This window comes from Bombina bombina, chromosome 6 (assembly GCF_027579735.1).
Source record: "Bombina bombina isolate aBomBom1 chromosome 6, aBomBom1.pri, whole genome shotgun sequence".
NCBI lineage: Eukaryota > Metazoa > Chordata > Amphibia > Anura > Bombinatoridae > Bombina > Bombina bombina.
In genome coordinates this window covers 348,888,242-348,906,853 of record NC_069504.1, presented here as the reverse complement: position 1 = coordinate 348,906,853, position 18,612 = coordinate 348,888,242, and the positions used below count along the sequence as shown (strand labels likewise).

Genomic DNA, 18,612 nt, shown 5'->3' with positions numbered 1-18,612 from the left:
GACCAACAAAAGTACAAAATAGCTCTATATGCGGACGACGTGCTTTTCACAGTCTCATCCCCATCCACGTCCATCCCGGAGATTATGTCTGAGCTGGACGAATTTGGGACATACACTAGCTTCTTAGTCAATAAACAGAAATCTGAGATCCTGAACATTAATTTATCTGATACCAAATTTAAAGCCCTATCGTCGGTTTGCCCACTACGACTCAAAACAGATACAATCAAGTACTTAGGGATCTATCTTTCACCGAATCAGACAACACTATTCGACAAAAACTACACCGCACTCTTACTCAACACACAACGGGACCTTAAAACATGGACGAACAAACCAATATCCTGGTGGGGTAGGATCCAAGCTATAAAAATGACGACACTGCCTAGGATCCTTTATATTCTACCAACTCTCCCACTACACCTCCCGCTCTCATACCTAAATAGGGTCCAGAAAACCCTTAACACATTCGTTTGGAATAAGTGTAGACCAAGAATCAACAAAAATACGATGTACAGATCCAATCTAAATGGTGGACTAGGCCTACCTAAGATTGAAGAATATTACCAAGTGGTTACGCTACAGAGGATCCTAGATTGGCACAAAACACAAGAATACAAAGCATGGGTTACAATAGACTCGCACATCCTAAAAGCTCCCCAAGTTCATGCTCTCTGCTGGGTTTCTAAAGACATTAGACCCCCCCCAATGTAATCACCTTGAAATCCACAAACAGCTATTCAGAAGTTGGGATCATATAATAGCCACTAAACACCACATATCTACATACAGATCACCCTTCTTCCCAGTTGTCCTAAATGCAGAAATGGTAGGAGGTTTAGATAAAGGATTTCAAAGACTAATCGAATGGGACTATACCATTCCTCTATTCAAATTTACAGAAGCAGGAAAACTATTAGAAAGAGACAAACTAATGGATATAGCTGAAGGAAAATTTTCCAAGTGGCTAAAATACGCCCAATTACACCACTACATACATACGTCTCCCCACAAAACAGACCTACTGAGAAGACCTACAGCCTTTGAACATCTCTGCCTTAAATGGGATAGTCCCAAGAGGAACACTCTCACTATCACGTAAGATCCTTCTCAGTACCACATCAGACACATTACCACCATTCACCGCTAAGTGGAACGTAGATCTCGCACTAAATCTAGACTTAGAAAAATGGAACAAAATATTCCTATCAGTTAAAAAGTCCTCAACCTCCACATCGATACTAGAATTAAATTTTAAATTACTGCTTCGATGGTATCTCACCCCATCGAGGATAGCTAACATACACCCCGGTACCTCAGGCTCATGCTGGAGAGGCTGTGGAGCCCATGGAAATGTCGTTCACATGTGGTGGCATTGCCCTAAAATACGCCCATTATGGGACACAGTTGAAACTTATTATAAACAATGTATTGTAGCCAACTTTCAACTAACACCGAGTTTAGCCCTATTAAATGATTTACCAAAGATACCATGTCGTCTGAAGACTCTAGTCCTACAAATAGGCCTTAACAGTGCTAGAAAACTGATAGCTAGACATTGGAAAAAACCTACCATATTAAACAAACCCATGTGGATAGAGGAGGTAGAGGAACAGTTCTCCCTAGAAAAATACGGTTACATGTGCCGTAACAAAACACAAACCATTCTAGACGCTAGTTTCTTGTGGCAAGAATACTTATGAGGCAGTCCATCTCTACCCTTTAAATCACAAAAAGGCCATACATACCTCACTACCAGTCATCGGATGGTTTTACTTATCGATGATCTACACCCTAGAAGCGAGGGAGTGCCGGACCGCCATGACAGCCCATGACACTTGTTGTAGGTGAGCGATGTTTTTTTTTTCTTTTCTTTATATTTTCCTTTAACAGTACTGACAGAGAAGCAGAAGAGAACTTTCCTAAGTTATATTGTTGTTATTTTATTTGTGTTAATTCGTTGGATTGTTATTTTTGATATGATCATTTTACACATCCAAGCACTATGTAGCAAGGGACCGGAGTACCTTCCCTACAGACCTTACCAGCTGTTTGAATTCAACTCCGAATGACCTTAAACATTCCTCAGATAAGAAAGACTTTAAAAAGGTAGAGACAAATTCTACCTGCTATATATGTATGTAAAATTGAATTGTCTAATGGATGATGTATTTTGACTAAGATTTTCTTAATAAAAATAACAAATATAAAAAAAAATAAAAAATTTATGCTTACCTGATAAATTTCTTTCCGGACATGGAGAGTCCATGACGTCATTCCAATTACTAGTGGGATATTCAACTCCTGGCCAGCAGGAGGCAGCAAAGAGCACCCCAGCAAAGCTGTTAAGTGTCACTTCCCTTACCCATAACCCACAGTCATTCAGCCGAAGGAAAATAGACAAAGAAGAAACACAAGGGTGAAAAGGTGCCTGAGGTTTACTCAAAAAAACTGCAGATTTATAATTAAAAAGAGGGCGGGGTCGTGGACTCTCCATGCCTGGAAAGAAAGAAATTTATCAGGTAAATATAAATTTTGTTCTCTTTCCTATGACATGGAGATTCCACAACGTCATTCTAATTAATAGTGGGAACCAATACCCAAGGTAGAGGACACGGAATGAACAGGGAGGGAGTCCAAGGCAGGAGGAAATAAACAGAAGGCACCACTGCTTGAAGAAGAGACGCCTCAGCCGAGGCAAAATAATCAAATTTGTATGCAGAGAGGACCATGTTGCCGCCTTGCAAATCTGTTCCACAGAAACATTTTTGCAGCCCTAGTAGAATGAGCCATAATTCTCTCAGGAGGCTGCTGTCCAGAAGAAGGAAGGAGGAAGAAGAAGGAGGAAGAAGGAGGAAGAAGAAGAGGAAGGAGGAGGAGGAAGAAGAAGGAAGGAGGAAAAAAGAAGGAAGGAAGGAAGGAAGGAAGGAAGGAAGGAAGGAGGAGGAAGAAGAAGGAAAGAAGAAGGGAAGAAGAAAGGAAGAAGAGAGGAAGGAGGAAGAGGAGTAGTAGTAGCCTTACATTTTCCAGAGAAAACAACAAGTCGGGCAGAAGACTGCCGAAAATCTTTAGTAGCTTGTAATTAAGTGCGCACAACATCCAAGTTATGAAAAAGACGTTCCTTATGAGAGGAAGGATTAAAACAAAAACTAACAACAATTTCCTGATTAATGTTTCGATCCGACACCACCTTAGGAAGAAAACCCAATCTAGTATGAAGGACCGCCTTATCTGCATGAAGAATAAGGTACGGGAAATCACACTGCAGAGCTGAAAGCTCAGACAGACACTCTGCGAGCAGAAGAAATTGCAAGTAAAAACAAAACCTTCCAAGATAATTTTATATCAACAACATGCATCGGCTCAAAACGAAGCCTGCTGCAAAACTTTAAGAACTAGATTAAGGCTCCACTGAGGAGCAACAGGTTTAAACACATTCCTGATTCTAACCAGGGCCTGAACAAAGGCTTGAACATCTGGTAAGTCTGCCAGACGTTTGTGTAAAAGGATAGATAATGCAGAAATCTGACCCTTCAGAGTACTGACCGACAAACCCTTCTCCATGCCATCCTGAAGAAAAAAAAAATACAAAATCCGGGGGAATCCTCAACTGGTTCCCAGAGAAACCCAGCGATATGCACCAATAAAGATATTTACACCATACCTTATGGTAAATCTTGTGGGTAACCGGATTGCGAGCCTGAAGCATAGTATCAATGACCGCTTCAGAAAAACCATGCCTAGACAGAACTAGGCGATTAATCTCCAAGCAGTCAGCTTCAGAGAATCTAGGTTTGGATGGAGGAAAGGATACTGAATTAGAAGGTCCTTCCTCTGAGGTAACCTCCAAGGAGGTAGAGATGACATCCTTACCAGATCTGCGAACCAGATCCTGTGAGGCCATGCAGGAGCTATTAGGATCACTAATACTCTCTCCTGTTTGATAGGGGCAATGACTCATGGAAGGAGAGCAAACGGAGGAAACAGATATGCCAGAAAGAATATCCAAGGAAACAAGAGTATCTATCAGAAAGGCCTGAGAATCTCGTGACCTTCATCCGTACTTTTGAAACCGCAGCGTTTTGGCGGGACACCATCAGATCCAACTCTGGAACCCCCCACTGAGGGTTATCTGAGAGAGAATACTTCCGGATGGAGAGCCCACTCCCCGGGATGAAAAGTCTGTCTGCTCAGAAAATTTGCCTCCCAATTGTCCACTCCCAGAATGTGGATGGCAGATAGGAGACAGTTGTGAGCTTCCGCCCACTGCAGAATGCAAGACACCTCCTTCATGGCCAATGAACTCAGAATTCCTCCCTGGTGGTTGATGTAAGTCACTGAGGTGATGTTGTCCGAATGAAATCTGATAAACCGGACAAAAGCTAATTGAGGCCAAGCTGACAGGGCATTGAAAATTGCTCTCAACTCCAAGATGTGTATGGGAAGAGCAGACTCTTCCCGAGACCACAGACCCTGAGCCTTCAGAGAACTCCAAACAGCTCTCCAGCCTAAAAAAAGGCTGGCGTCCGTAGTCACGATCACCCAGGAAGATCTCAGGAAACAAGTACCCAGAGACAGATTTTCCTGAGAAATCCACCACGAGATTCTCGTTAGGGAATCCAGATTTATCCTCTGCGACAAATCTGAATGGTCTCTGTTCAGATCATGTAAAGCTGCCACGGTCGTAGATGGAACCGAGCAAAAAGGAATGACGTCCATGGAAGCCACCATTAGACCAAATCACCTCCATGCATTGAACCACTGATGGACGAAAAGCAAGTAAGAAGTTTGGATTTTCTGACATTAGTCAGGAAAATCTTCATGAGCAGAGAATCAGAGAATCTAAGATTGTCCCTAGAGATTGTTCCTCTTGTAGATGGAAATAGAGAACTCTCTCCAGATTCACTTTCCACCTGTGGGAACATAGAAAAGACAACAACATGTCTGAATGAGATCTTGCTAGTTGAAAAAGACGATGCCTGAACCAAGGTGTAGTCTAGAAAAGGTGCCACTGCAAATTTCCTGAGATCTGATCACTGCCAATAGAGCTCCCAGAACCTTTGTGAATACTCTGGGAGCTGTGGCAAGACCAAACGGAAGTGCAATAAACTTGAAATGCTCGTCCAGAAAGGCAAACCTTAGAAACTGGTAATGATCCCTGTGAATGGGAACATGCAAGTATGCGTCCTTCAGGTCTATGGTCATCATGAACTGACCTTCTTGAACCAATGGAACGAATAGTTTCCATCTTGAAGGACGGAACCATGAGGAATTTGTCGAAGCATTTTAAATCTAGGATAGGACGAAAAATTCCCTCCTTTTTGGGAACCACAAATAGATTTGAATAAAATCCTAGACCCTGTTTCTCTAAAGGGACTGGTAAGAACTCCAACGGAGGATAGGTCTTTTACACAATATAAGAAGGCCTCCCTCTTTACCTGGTTTAAGGATAGTATTGACAGGCGAAATCTGCCCCTTGGAGGGCAAGACTTGAACCCTATTTTGAAATCCTGGGATACTATGTCCACAGCCCATGGATCTGGGACATAATTTACCCTAGCCTGCTAAAAAGAGAAAGTCTGCCCCCCACTTGAACCAAGTATGGGTCGGGGGTGGACCATTCATGCGGATTTAGAATCAGTGGAAGGCTTCCGGTTTTGCTTCCCCCATACCAAAGCTGACTGGACTTCCAAGAGGTCCTGGATTGCTCTGGTTCGGAAGAGGAGGAGGAAGACTTCTGACCTTTAAAGTTGCGAAAGCAACAAAAATTAGAATTCTGATGACCTTTAGGTCTATCTTTCTTGTCCTGAGGTAGGAAAGATCCCCTTTCCACCCGAATATCGGAAATGACCAGGACCAAATAGAGTCTTACCATTATAAAGGTAAAGCCAAAAACTTGGCCTTTGAAAATATATCAGCTGACCAAGATTTTTAGCCACCAAGCTCTGCGAGCTAGAACAGTGAATCTAGAAATCTAGCTCCTAGTCCAATTACCTGCATGTTGGCATCGCAGATAAAGAAATAGACCAGTTTAAAAGCTTTGACCCTTTCTTGGATCTCCTCTACCATAGTCTCCTCTGATATCAGATAGGACATTGCACCAATAGGATGCTGCTCCCGCAACTGTGGCAATACTTGCTGCAGGTTGCCACTGTAATCCTTGGACGTACATCCTTTGTCTAAAAACCTCACAGATAAACAATCTCCCCCTCTCTCTTCACTTGAAGCATCAATCAAATACACTTTAAGTTTAAAAAAAACTAAACTACCGCAGTGCAGCATTTTTAGGTCCTGCACTCTAGCTTGTCAGACACTAACGAGACACATTCTGCTGTCTTCATAAAAAGCAAGAGAGAGGGAATGAGATTATCGAAGCTCTAGAATGTACATGGTTTACATATGCCTATGGAAAAAAAGGCCGCTCGCGGTCATAATAGAAAAACAGTGAGAGAGTATACAAAATAACTCCGGTCTCCAATAAACAAAGTTCTTTAAAGCGTAACCTCTTACCTAGTAATGTCAACATATATGAAAAGCTGACATTGTAAATCAGAGACACGGACCTTAAAATAATATTCCATAGAGATAGTCAGCTAGATGAACAGTTACATAAAAGTTCAAGCCACCATATTGTGACCGTTAAATCAACAAAGCAGGATAGTACATAAAAACTAAAGAGACATTCTATAGCAAAACTATCCTCAGTACTTCTAAAGAAATTACTGACATGAAGTACCTGCATCATAATGCAGAAATGAAACCTCATGTCCGATCTTACCACGACAGAGGAGAAGTGTGTCACTATTAAAAAGCGCTCTAAAATGTCCTGTCTAAAAATCATCTCTCTGTGTAGGAGACCAGAGGCAACTAAAGTAAATTTAGAAAGGAAAGAAAATTCCTTAGAATGAAATAGGGATAAAACCCCTACCTTTAGAGAAGGTAGAAAACAGGAGAGTTACACACGTACCCCATACTTTATAAGCCTGGGTCTCTATATTACCCGACTCTTGATAAGGCTCTAGAGGCGGCATCAAATATAATTTACATTTCACTGGATTACCCAAGGAATCTGCTCCACTGCAAGATCTTCCAAATTTTAGGGAAATTCATAAAATACAAAACCCTCCAGGTGACAGGTCCCACCAGGTCCCTGATTGTCTGGTCCTCTTTCTTTCAATGCTTAAAGAAAGAAATACAGGACTTACCCTCCAGAATTTTCTGCTGTGGAGCAGTTACAGCAGTTTCAGGTTTGTTAGCCTCATTCGACCGCTGACATGAACCTGAAGGAAAAGAAAGAACAGAGTAACCAACCCTGGCTTTCAACAAAGGGGAAGCAATAATGTTAGAAACAAAGCAAAGACAAGCTTGCCGCTTTATAACTGCTAACAGCCACCATTACTCTTACTAAAGAGATTGACATGGACACAGCATAGTCCCTAATCCTTGCTTGAAGGGAAAAGTACTCATAAAAGGATTAAATATCTTCAAACACCGTCGCACAACCTCCATTGACAGAGGCAAAGAGAATGACAGGGGGTTATGGAAGTTACACTTAACAGCTTTGATGGGGTGCTCTTTGCCGCCTTCCTGCAGGCCAGGAGTTGAATATCCCACTAGTATTTGGAATGACTTTGTGGACCCTCCATGTCATAGGAAAGAAAATTAAATACGTTTTTGTTTAAGTTAAACTACCTCCCAATAATTTAATTCATTTTTATGATCGTTATATGCATATCTAATAAAATATAGCCAAATCAGTAATTGTCTGATATAACAACAATAACAGGAGAAATAATCTGAAAAGTTATTAAAAATGAAAAAACAGAATTTATGCTTACCTGATAAATTACTTTCTCCAACGGTGTGTCCGGTCCACAGCGTCATCCTTACTTGTGGGAACCAATACCAAAGCTTTAGGACACGGATGAAGGGAGGGAGCAAATCAGGTTACCTAAACAGAAGGCACCACGGCTTGCAAAACCTTTCTCCCAAAAATAGCCTCCGAAGAAGCAAAAGTATCAAATTTGTAAAATTTGGCAAAAGTGTGCAATGAAGACCAAGTTGCTGCCTTACATATCTGATCAACAGAAGCCTCGTTCTTGAAGGCCCATGTGGAAGCCACAGCCCTAGTAGAGTGAGCTGTGATTCTTTCAGGAGGCTGCCGTCCGGCAGTCTCGTAAGCCAATCGGATGATGCTTTTAAGCCAAAAGGAAAGAGGTAGAAGTCGCTTTTTGACCTCTCCTTTTACCAGAATAGACGACAAACAGAGAAGATGTTTGTCTGAACTCTTTTGTAGCTTCTAAATATAATTTTAGAGCACGGACTACATCTAAATTGTGTAGCAAACGTTCCTTCTTTGAAACTGGATTCGGACACAAAGAAGGTACAACTATCTCCTGGTTAATATTTTTGTTGGAAACAACCTTTGGAAGAAAACCAGGCTAAGTACGCAAAACAACCTTATCTGAATGGAACACCAGATAGGGCGGAGTACACTGCAGATAGCTCAGAAACTCTTCTAGCAGAAGAAATAGCAACCAAGAACAAAACTTTCCAAGATAACAACTTAATATCTATGGAATGTAAAGGTTCAAATGGAACCCCTTGGAGAACTGAAAGAACTAGATTTAAACTCCAGGGAGGAGTCAAAGGTCTGTAAACAGGCTTGATCCTAACCAGAGCCTGAACAAATGCTTGAACATCTGGCACAGCTGCCAGTCGTTTGTGTAGTAAGACAGATAAAGCAGAAATCTGTCCCTTTAGAGAACTCGCTGATAATCCTTTATCCAAACCTTCTTGTAGAAAGGAAAGGATCTTAGGAATTTTGATCTTATTCCATGGGAATCCCTTGGATTCACACCAGCAGATATATCTTTTCCATATTTTATGGTAAATTTTTCTAGTTACCGGTTTTCTGGCTTGAACCAGAGTATCTATCACAGAATCTGAAAACCCACACTTTGATAGAATCAAGCGTTCAATTTCCAAGCCGTCAGCTGGAGGGAGACCAGATTTGGATGTTCGAATGGACCCTGTACAAGAAGGTCCTGTCTCAAAGGTAGCTTCCATGGTGGAGCCGATGACATATTCACCAGGTCTGCATACCAAGTCCTGCGTGGCCACGCAGGAGCTATCAAGATCACCGAGGCCCTCTCCTGCTTGATCCTGGCTACCAGCCTGGGAATGAGAGGAAACGGTGGAAACACATAAGCTAGGTTGAAGGACCAAGGCGCTACTAGTGCATCCACTAAAGTCGCCTTGGGATCCCTGGATCTGGACCCGTAGCAAGGAACCTTGAAGTTCTGACGAGACGCCATCAGATCCATGTCTGGAATGCCCCATAATTGAGTTAATTGGGCAAAGATCTCCGGGTGACGTTCCCACTCCCCCGGATGGAATGTCTGACGACTCAGATAATCCGCCTCCCAGTTTTCCACTTCTGGGATGTGGATCGCAGATAGGTGGCAGGAGTGATCCTCTGCCCATTCTATTATTTTGGTCACTTCTCTTATCGCCAGGGAACTCCTTGTTCCCCCCTGATGATTGATATAAGCAACAGTCGTCATGTTGTCTGATTGGAATCTTATGAATCTGGCCTTTGCTAGTTGAGGCCAAGCCCTGAGAGCATTGAATATCGCTTAGTTCCAGAATGTTTATCGGGAGAAGAGACTCTTCCCGAGACCAAAGTCCCTGAGCTTTCAGGGATTCCCAGACTGCGCCCCAGCCCACTAGACTGGCGTCGGTCGTGACGATGACCCACTCTGGTCTGCGAAAGCTCATTCCCTGGGACAGGTGGTCCAGGGTTAGCCACCAACGGAGTGAGTCTCTGGTCTTCTGATCTACTTGAATCACTGGAGACAAGTCTGTATAGTCCCCATTCCACTGTTTCAGCATGCACAGTTGTAATGGTCTTAGATGAATTCGCGCAAAAGGAACTATGTCCATTGCTGCAACCATCAACCCTACTACTTCCATGCACTGAGCTACGGAAGGACGAAGAATAGAATGAAGAACTTGACAAGCGTTTAGAAGTTTTGACTTTCTGACTTCTGTCAGGAAAATCCTCATTTCTAAAGAATCTATTATTGTTCCCAAGAAGGGAACTCTTGTCGACGGAGACAGGGAACTTTTTTCTATGTTCACCTTCCATCCGTGAGATCTGAGAAAGGCCAGAACGATGTCTGTGTGAGCCTTTGCAAGAGACGACGCTTGTATTAGAATGTCGTCCAAGTACGGTACTACTGCAATGCCCCTTGGTCTCAGAACCGCTAGAAGGGACCCGAGTACCTTTGTGAAAATCCTTGGAGCAGTGGCTAACCCGAATGGGAGGGCCACAAACTGGTAATGTTTGTCCAGAAAGGCGAACCTTAGGAACTGATGATGTTCTTTGTGGATAGGAATATGAATATACGCATCCTTTAGATCCACGGTAGTCATAAATTGACCTTCCTGGATTGTAGGTAGAATCGTTCGAATGGTTTCCATTTTGAACGATGGTACTCTGAGAAATTTGTTTAGGATCTTTAAATCCAGAATTGGTCTGAAAGTTCCCTCTTTCTTGGGAACTACAAACAGATTTGAGTAAAATCCCATTCCTTGTTCCGCCGATGGAACTGGGTGTATCACTCCCATCTTTAACAGGTCTTCTACACAATATAAGAATGCCTGTCTCTTTATTTGGTTTGAGGATAAGTGAGACATGTGGAACCTTCCCCTTGGGGGTAGTTCCTTGAATTCCAGAAGATAACCCTGAGAAACTATTTCTAGTGTCCAGGGATCCTGAACATCTCTTGCCCAAGCCTGAGCAAAGAGAGAGAGAGTCTGCCCCCTACTAGATCCGGTCCCGGATCGGGGGCTACTCCTTCATGCTGTTTTGTTAGCAGCAGCAGGCTTCTTGGCCTGCTTACCCTTGTTCCAGCCTTGCATCGGTTTCCAGGCTGGTTTGGTTTGTGAAGCATTACCCTCTTGCTTAGAGGATGCAGAATTAGAGGCCGGTCCATTCCTGAAGTTACAAAAGGAACTGAAATTAGACTTATTCTTGGCTTTGAAAGGCCTATCTTGTGGGAGGGCGTGGCCCTTTCCCCCAGTGATGTCTGAGATAATCTCTTTCAATTCTGGCCCAAAGAGGGTTTTACCCTTGAAGGGAATATTAAGCAATTTTGTCTTGGATGATACATCCGCTTACCAAGACTTTAGCCAAAGCGCTCTGCGCGCCACAATTGCAAACCCTGAATTTTTCGCCTCTAATCTAGCTAATTGCAAAGCGGCATCTAAAATAAAAGAATTAGCCAACTTAAGTGCGTGAACTCTGTCCATAACTTCCTCATATGGAGTCTCTCTACTGAGCGACTTTTCTAGTTCCTCGAACCAGAACCACGCTGCTGTAGTGACAGGAACAATGCACGAAATGGGTTGCAGAATGTAACCTTGCTGTACAAAAATCTTTTTAAGCAAACCCTCCAATTTTTTATCCATAGGATCTTTGAAAGCACAATTATCCTCGATAGGAATAGTAGTGCGCTTGTTTAGAGTAGAAACTGCCCCCTCGACCTTAGGGACTGTCTGCCATAAGTCCTTTCTGGGGTCGACCATAGGAAATAATTTCTTAAATATAGGAGGGGGGAAAAAAAAGGTATGCCGGGCTTCTCCCACTCCTTATTCACTATGTCCGCCACCCGCTTGGGTATAGGAAAAGCGTCGGGGTGCACCGGAACCTCTAGGAACTTGTCCATCTTGCATAATTTTTCTGGAATGACCAGGTTGTCACAATCATCCAGAGTAGATAACACCTCCTTAAGCAGTGCGCGGAGATGCTCTAATTTAAATTTAAATGTCACAACATCAGGTTCAGCCTGTTGAGAAATTTTTCCTGAATCTGAAATTTCCCCATCTGACAAAACCTCCCTCATGGCCCCTTCAGATTGGTGTGAGGGTATGACAGAGCAATTATCAGCGCCCTCCTGCTCTTCAGTATTTAAAACAGAGCAATCGCGCTTTCTCTGATATGCAGGCATTTTGGATCAAATATTTGCTATGGAGTTATCCATTACTGCCGTCAATTGCTGCATAGTAATAAGCATTGGCGCGTTAGAAGTACTAGGGGCCTCCTGCGTGGGCAAAACTGGCATAGACACAGAAGGAGATGATGTAGAACTATGTCTACTCCCTTCATCTGATGAAACATCTTGGGCAATTTTACTATCTGTGGCAGTACTGTCCTTACTTTGTTTGGACGCTATGGCACAATTATCACATAATTTTGAAGGGGGAGACACATTGACTTTCATACATATAGAACATAGCTTATCTGAAGGTACAGACATGTTAAACAGGCTTAAACTTGTCAATAAGGCACAAAAACCGTTTTAAAACAAAACCGTTACTGTCTCTTTAAATTTTAAACAGAGCACACTTTATTACTGAATATGTGCAACGGCAAAGAGAATGACTGGGGTGGGCGGGGCCTAGGAGGGACTATATGGCCAGCTTTGCTGGGACTCTTTGCCATTTCCTGTTGGGGAAGAGATATTCCCACAAGTAAGGATGACGCCGTGGACCGGACACACCAATGTTGGAGAAAACATAATTTATGTAAGAACTTACCTGATAAATTCATTTCTTTCATATTAGCAAGAGTCCATGAGCTAGTGACGTATGGGATATACATTCCTACCAGGAGGGGCAAAGTTTCCCAAACCTTAAAATGCCTATAAATACACCCCTCACCACACCCACAATTCAGTTTAACGAATAGCCAAGAAGTGGGGTGATAAGAAAAAAGTGCGAAAGCATATAAAAATAAGGAATTGGAATAATTGTGCTTTATACAAAAAAATCATAACCACCACAAAAAAGGGCGGGCCTCATGGACTCTTGCTAATATGAAAGAAATGAATTTATCAGGTAAGTTCTTACATAAATTATGTTTTCTTTCATGTAATTAGCAAGAGTCCATGAGCTAGTGACGTATGGGATAATGATTACCCAAGATGTGGATCTTTCCACACAAGAGTCACTAGAGAGGGAGGGATAAAATAAAGACAGCCAATTCCTGCTGAAAATAATCCACACCCAAAATAAAGTTTAATGAAAAACATAAGCAGAAGATTCAAACTGAAACCGCTGCCTGAAGTACTTTTCTACCAAAAACTGCTTCAGAAGAAGAAAATACATCAAAATGGTAGAATTTAGTAAAAGTATGCAAAGAGGACCAAGTCGCTGCTTTGCAAATCTGATCAACCGAAGCTTCATTCCTAAACGCCCAGGAAGTAGAAACTGACCTAGTAGAATGAGCTGTAATCCTCTGAGGCGGAGTTTTACCCGACTCAACATAGGCAAGATGAATTAAAGATTTCAACCAAGATGCCAAAGAAATGGCAGAAGCTTTCTGGCCTTTTCTAGAACCGGAAAAGATGACAAATAGACTAGAAGTCTTTCGGAAAGATTTAGTAGCTTCAACATAATATTTCAAAGCTCTAACAACATCCAAAGAATGTAACGATTTCGCCTTAGAATTCTTAGGATTAGGACATAATGAAGGAACCACACTTTCTCTACTAATGTTGTTGGAATTCACAACTTAGGTAAAAATTCAAAAGAAGTTCGCAACACCGCCTTATCCTGATGAAAAATCAGAAAAGGAGACTCACAAGAAAGAGCAGATAATTCAGAAACTCTTCTGGCAGAAGAGATGGCCAAAAGGAACAAAACTTTCCAAGAAAGTAATTTAATGTCCAATGAATGCATAGGTTCAAATGGAGGAGCTTGAAGAGCCCCCAGAACCAAATTCAAACTCCAAGGAGGAGAAATTGACTTAATGACAGGTTTTATACGAACCAAAGCTTGTACAAAACAATGAATATCAGGAAGAATAGCAATCTTTCTGTGAAAAAGAACAGAAAGAGCAGAGATTTGTCCCTTCAAGGAACTTGCGGACAAACCCTTATCTAAACCATCCTGAAGAAACTGTAATATTCTCGGTATTCTAAAAGAATGCCAAGAAAAATGATGAGAAAGACACCAAGAAATATAAGTCTTCCAGACTCTATAATATATCTCTCTAGATACAGATTTACGAGCCTGTAACATAGTATTAATCACAGAGTCAGAGAAACCTCTTTGACCAAGAATCAAGCGTTCAATCTCCATACCTTTAAATTTAAGGATTTTAGATCCTGATGGAAAAAAGGACCTTGAGACAGAAGGTCTGGTCTTAACGGAAGAGTCCACGGTTGGCAAGAGGCCATCCGGACAAGATCCGCATACCAAAACCTGTGAGGCCATGCCGGAGCTACCAGCAGAACAAACGAGCATTCCTTCAGAATCTTGGAGATTACTCTTGGAAGAAGAACTAGAGGCGGAAAGATATAGGCAGGATGATACTTCCAAGGAAGTGATAATGCATCCACTGCCTCCGCCTGAGGATCCCGGGATCTGGACAGATACCTGGGAAGTTTCTTGTTTAGATGAGACGCCATCAGATCTATTTTTGGAAGTTCCCACATTTGAACAATCTGAAGAAATACCTCTGGGTGAAGAGACCATTCGCCCGGATGCAACGTTTGGCGACTGAGATAATCCGCTTCCCAATTGTCTATACCTGGGATATGAACCGCAGAGATTAGACAGGAGCTGGATTCCGCCCAAACCAAAATTCGAGATACTTCTTTCATAGCCAGAGGACTGTGAGTCCCTCCTTGATGATTGATGTATGCCACAGTTGTGACATTGTCTGTCTGAAAACAAATGAACGATTCTCTCTTCAGAAGAGGCCAAAACTGAAGAGCTCTGAAAATTGCACGGAGTTCCAAAATATTGATCGGAAATCTCACCTCCTGAGATTCCCAAACTCCTTGTGCCGTCAGAGATCCCCACACAGCTCCCCAACCTGTGAGACTTGCATCTGTTGAAATTACAGTCCAGGTCGGAAGCACAAAAGAAGCCCCCTGAATTAAACGATGGTGATCTGTCCACCACGTTAGAGAGTGTCGAACAATCGGTTTTAAAGATATTAATTGAGATATCTTTGTGTAATCCTTGCACCATTGATTCAGCATACAGAGCTGAAGAGGTCGCATGTGAAAACGAGCAAAGGGGATCGCGTCCGATGCAGCAGTCATAAGACCTAGAATTTCCATGCATAAGGCTACCGAAGGGAATGATTGTGACTGAAGGTTTCGACAAGCTGCAATCAATTTTAGACGTCTCTTGTCTGTTAAAGACAGAGTCATGGACACTGAATCTATCTGGAAACCCAGAAAGGTTACCCTTGTCTGAGGAATCAAAGAACTTTTTGGTAAATTGATCCTCCAACCATGATCTTGAAGAAACAACACAAGTCGATTCGTATGAGACTCTGCTAAATGTAAAGACTGAGCAAGTACCAAGATATCGTCCAAATAAGGAAATACCACAATACCCTGTTCTCTGATTACAGACAGAAGGGCACCGAGAATCTTTGTAAAAATTCTTGGAGCTGTAGCTAGGCCAAACGGTAGAGCCACAAACTGGCAATGCTTGTCCAGAAAAGAGAATCTCAGGAACTGATAATGATCTGGATGAATCGGAATATGCAGATATGCATCCTGTAAATCTATTGTGGACATATAATTCCCTTGCTGAACAAAAGGCAAGATAGTCCTTATAGTTACCATCTTGAACGTTGGTATCCTTACATAACGATTCAATATTTTTAGATCCAGAACTGGTCTGAAGGAATTCTCCTTCTTTGGTACAATGAAGAGATTTGAATAAAACCCCATCCCCTGTTCCGGAACTGGAACTGGCATAATCACTCCAGCCAACTCTAGATCTAAAACACAATTCAGAAATGCTTGAGCTTTTACTGGATTTACTGGGACACGGCAAAGAAAAAATCTCTTTGCAGGAGGTCTCATCTTGAAACCAATTCTGTACCCTTCTGAAACAATGTTCTGAAGCCAAAGATTGTGAACAGAATTGATCCAAATTTCTTTGAAAAAACGTAACCTGCCCCCTACCAGCTGAACTGGAATGAGGGCCGCACCTTCATGTGGACTTAGAAGCAGGCTTTGCCTTTCTAGCAGGCTTGGATTTATTCCAGACTGGAGATGGTTTCCAAACTGAAACTGCTCCTGAGGACGAAGGATCAGGCTTTTGTTCTTTGTTGAAACGAAAGGAACGAAAACGATTATTAGCCCTGTTTTTACCTTTAGATTTTTTATCCTGTGGTAAAAAATTCCTTTCCCACCAGTAACAGTTGAGATAATAGAATCCAAATGAGAACCAAATAATTTGTTACCCTGGAAAGAAATGGAAAGTAGAGTTGATTTAGAAGCCATATCAGCATTCCAAGTCTTAAGCCATAAAGCTCTTCTAGCTAAAATAGCTAGAGACATAAACCTGACATCAACTCTAATAATATCAAAAATGGCATCACTGATAAAATTATTAGCATGCTGAAGAAGAATAATAATATCATGAGAATCATGATTTGCTACTTGTTGCGCTAAAGTTTCCAACCAAAAAGTTGAAGCTGCAGCAACATCAGCCAATGATATAGCAGGTCTAAGAAGATTACCTGAACACAGATAAGCTTTTCTTAGAAAGGATTCAATTTTCCTATCTAAAGGATCTTTAAACGAAGTACCATCTGACGTAGGAATGGTAGTACGTTTAGCAAGGGTAGAAATAGCCCCATCAACCTTAGGGATTTTGTCCCAAAATTCTAACCTGTCAGACGGTACAGGATATAATTGCTTAAAACGTTTAGAAGGAGTAAATGAATTACCCAATTTATCCCATTCTTTAGAAATTACTGCAGAAATAGCATTAGGAACAGGAAAAACTTCTGGAATAACCACAGGAGATTTAAATACCTTATCTAAACGTTTAGAATTAGTATCAAGAGGACCAGAATCCTCTATTTCTAAAGCAATTAATACTTCTTTAAGTAAAGAACGAATAAATTCCATTTTAAATAAATATGAAGATTTATCAGCATCAATCTCTGAAACAGAATCCTCTGAACTAGAAGAGTCATCAGAATCAGAATGATGATGATCATTTAAAAATTCATCTGTAGGGAGAGAAGTTTTAAAAGATTTTTTACGTTTACTAGGAGAAATAACAGACATAGCCTTCTTGATGGATTCAGAAACAAAATCTCTTATGTTATCAGGAACATTCTGCACCTTAGATGTTGAGGGAACTGCAACAGGCAATGGTACATTACTAAAGGAAATATTATCTGCATTAACAAGTTTGTCATGACAATTAATACAAACAACAGCCGGAGGAATAGCTACCAAAAGTTTACAGCAGATACACTTAGCTTTGGTAGATCCAGCACTAGACAGCAATTTTCCTGTAGTATCTTCTGACTCAGATGCAACGTGAGACATCTTGCAATATGTAAGAGAAAAAACAACATATAAAGCAAAATAGATCAAATTCCTTATATGACAGTTTCAGGAATGGAAAAAAATGCCAAAGAACAAGCTTCTAGCAACCAGAAGCAATGAAAAATAAGACTTAAATAATGTGGAGACAAAAGCGACGCCCATATTTTTTAGCGCCAAATAAGACGCCCACATTATTTGGCGCCTAAATGCTTTTGGCGCCAAAAATGACGCCACATCCGGAACGCCGACATTTTTGGCGCAAAATAACGTCAAAAAATGACGCAACTTCCGGCGACACGTATGACGCCGGAAACGGAAAAATAATTTTTTGCGCCAAAAAAGTCCGCGCCAAGAATGACGCAATAAAATGAAGCATTTTCAGCCCCCGCGAGCCTAACAGCCCACAGGGAAAAAAAGTCAAATTTTTGAAGGTAAGAAAAAATGAATAATTCAAATGCATAATCCCAAATATGAAACTGACTGTCTGAAAAATAAGGAAAGTTGAACATTCTGAGTCAAGGCAAATAAATGTTTGAATACATATATTTAGAACTTTATAAACAAAGTGCCCAACCATAGCTTAGAGTGTCACAGAAAATAAGATTTACTTACCCCAGGACACTCATCTACATGTTGTAGAAAGCCAAACCAGTACTGAAACGAGAATCAGTAGAGGTAATGGTATATATAAGAGTATATCGTCGATCTGAAAAGGGAGGTAAGAGATGAATCTCTACGACCGATAACAGAGAACCTATGAAATAGACCCCGTAGAAGGAGATCACTGCATTCAAATAGGCAATACTCTCCTCACATCCCTCTGACATTCACTGCACGCTGAGAGGAAAACCGGGCTCCAACTTGCTGCGGAGCGCATAGCAACGTAGAATCTAGCACAAACTTACTTCACCACCTCCATCGGAGGCAAAGTTTGTAAAACTGAATTGTGGGTGTGGTGAGGGGTGTATTTATAGGCATTTTAAGGTTTGGGAAACTTTGCCCCTCCTGGTAGGAATGTATATCCCATACGTCACTAGCTCATGGACTCTTGCTAATTACATGAAAGAAACATGATTTAACCCTTTAAGGACGCAGCTTTCAGTTTGCTCAATTGTTTTATGACAGAAAAATTCCGTCATATGTCCTTAAGAGGTTAAATAGGTCTTATTGACTAGTGATTTAAATCAAATCCACCCTGTAGAGAATGCAATTTTCAATTAAACACACAGCT

At 41.5% G+C, this 18,612-nt stretch overlaps 1 protein-coding gene across 1 annotated transcript in view; it reads right to left on the bottom strand.

Moving 5' to 3' along the window:
• Positions 1 to 18,612, bottom strand: part of DEPDC4 (DEP domain containing 4) — a 195,974-nt gene that overhangs the window by 134,382 nt on the left and 42,980 nt on the right. The window lies entirely within an intron of this gene.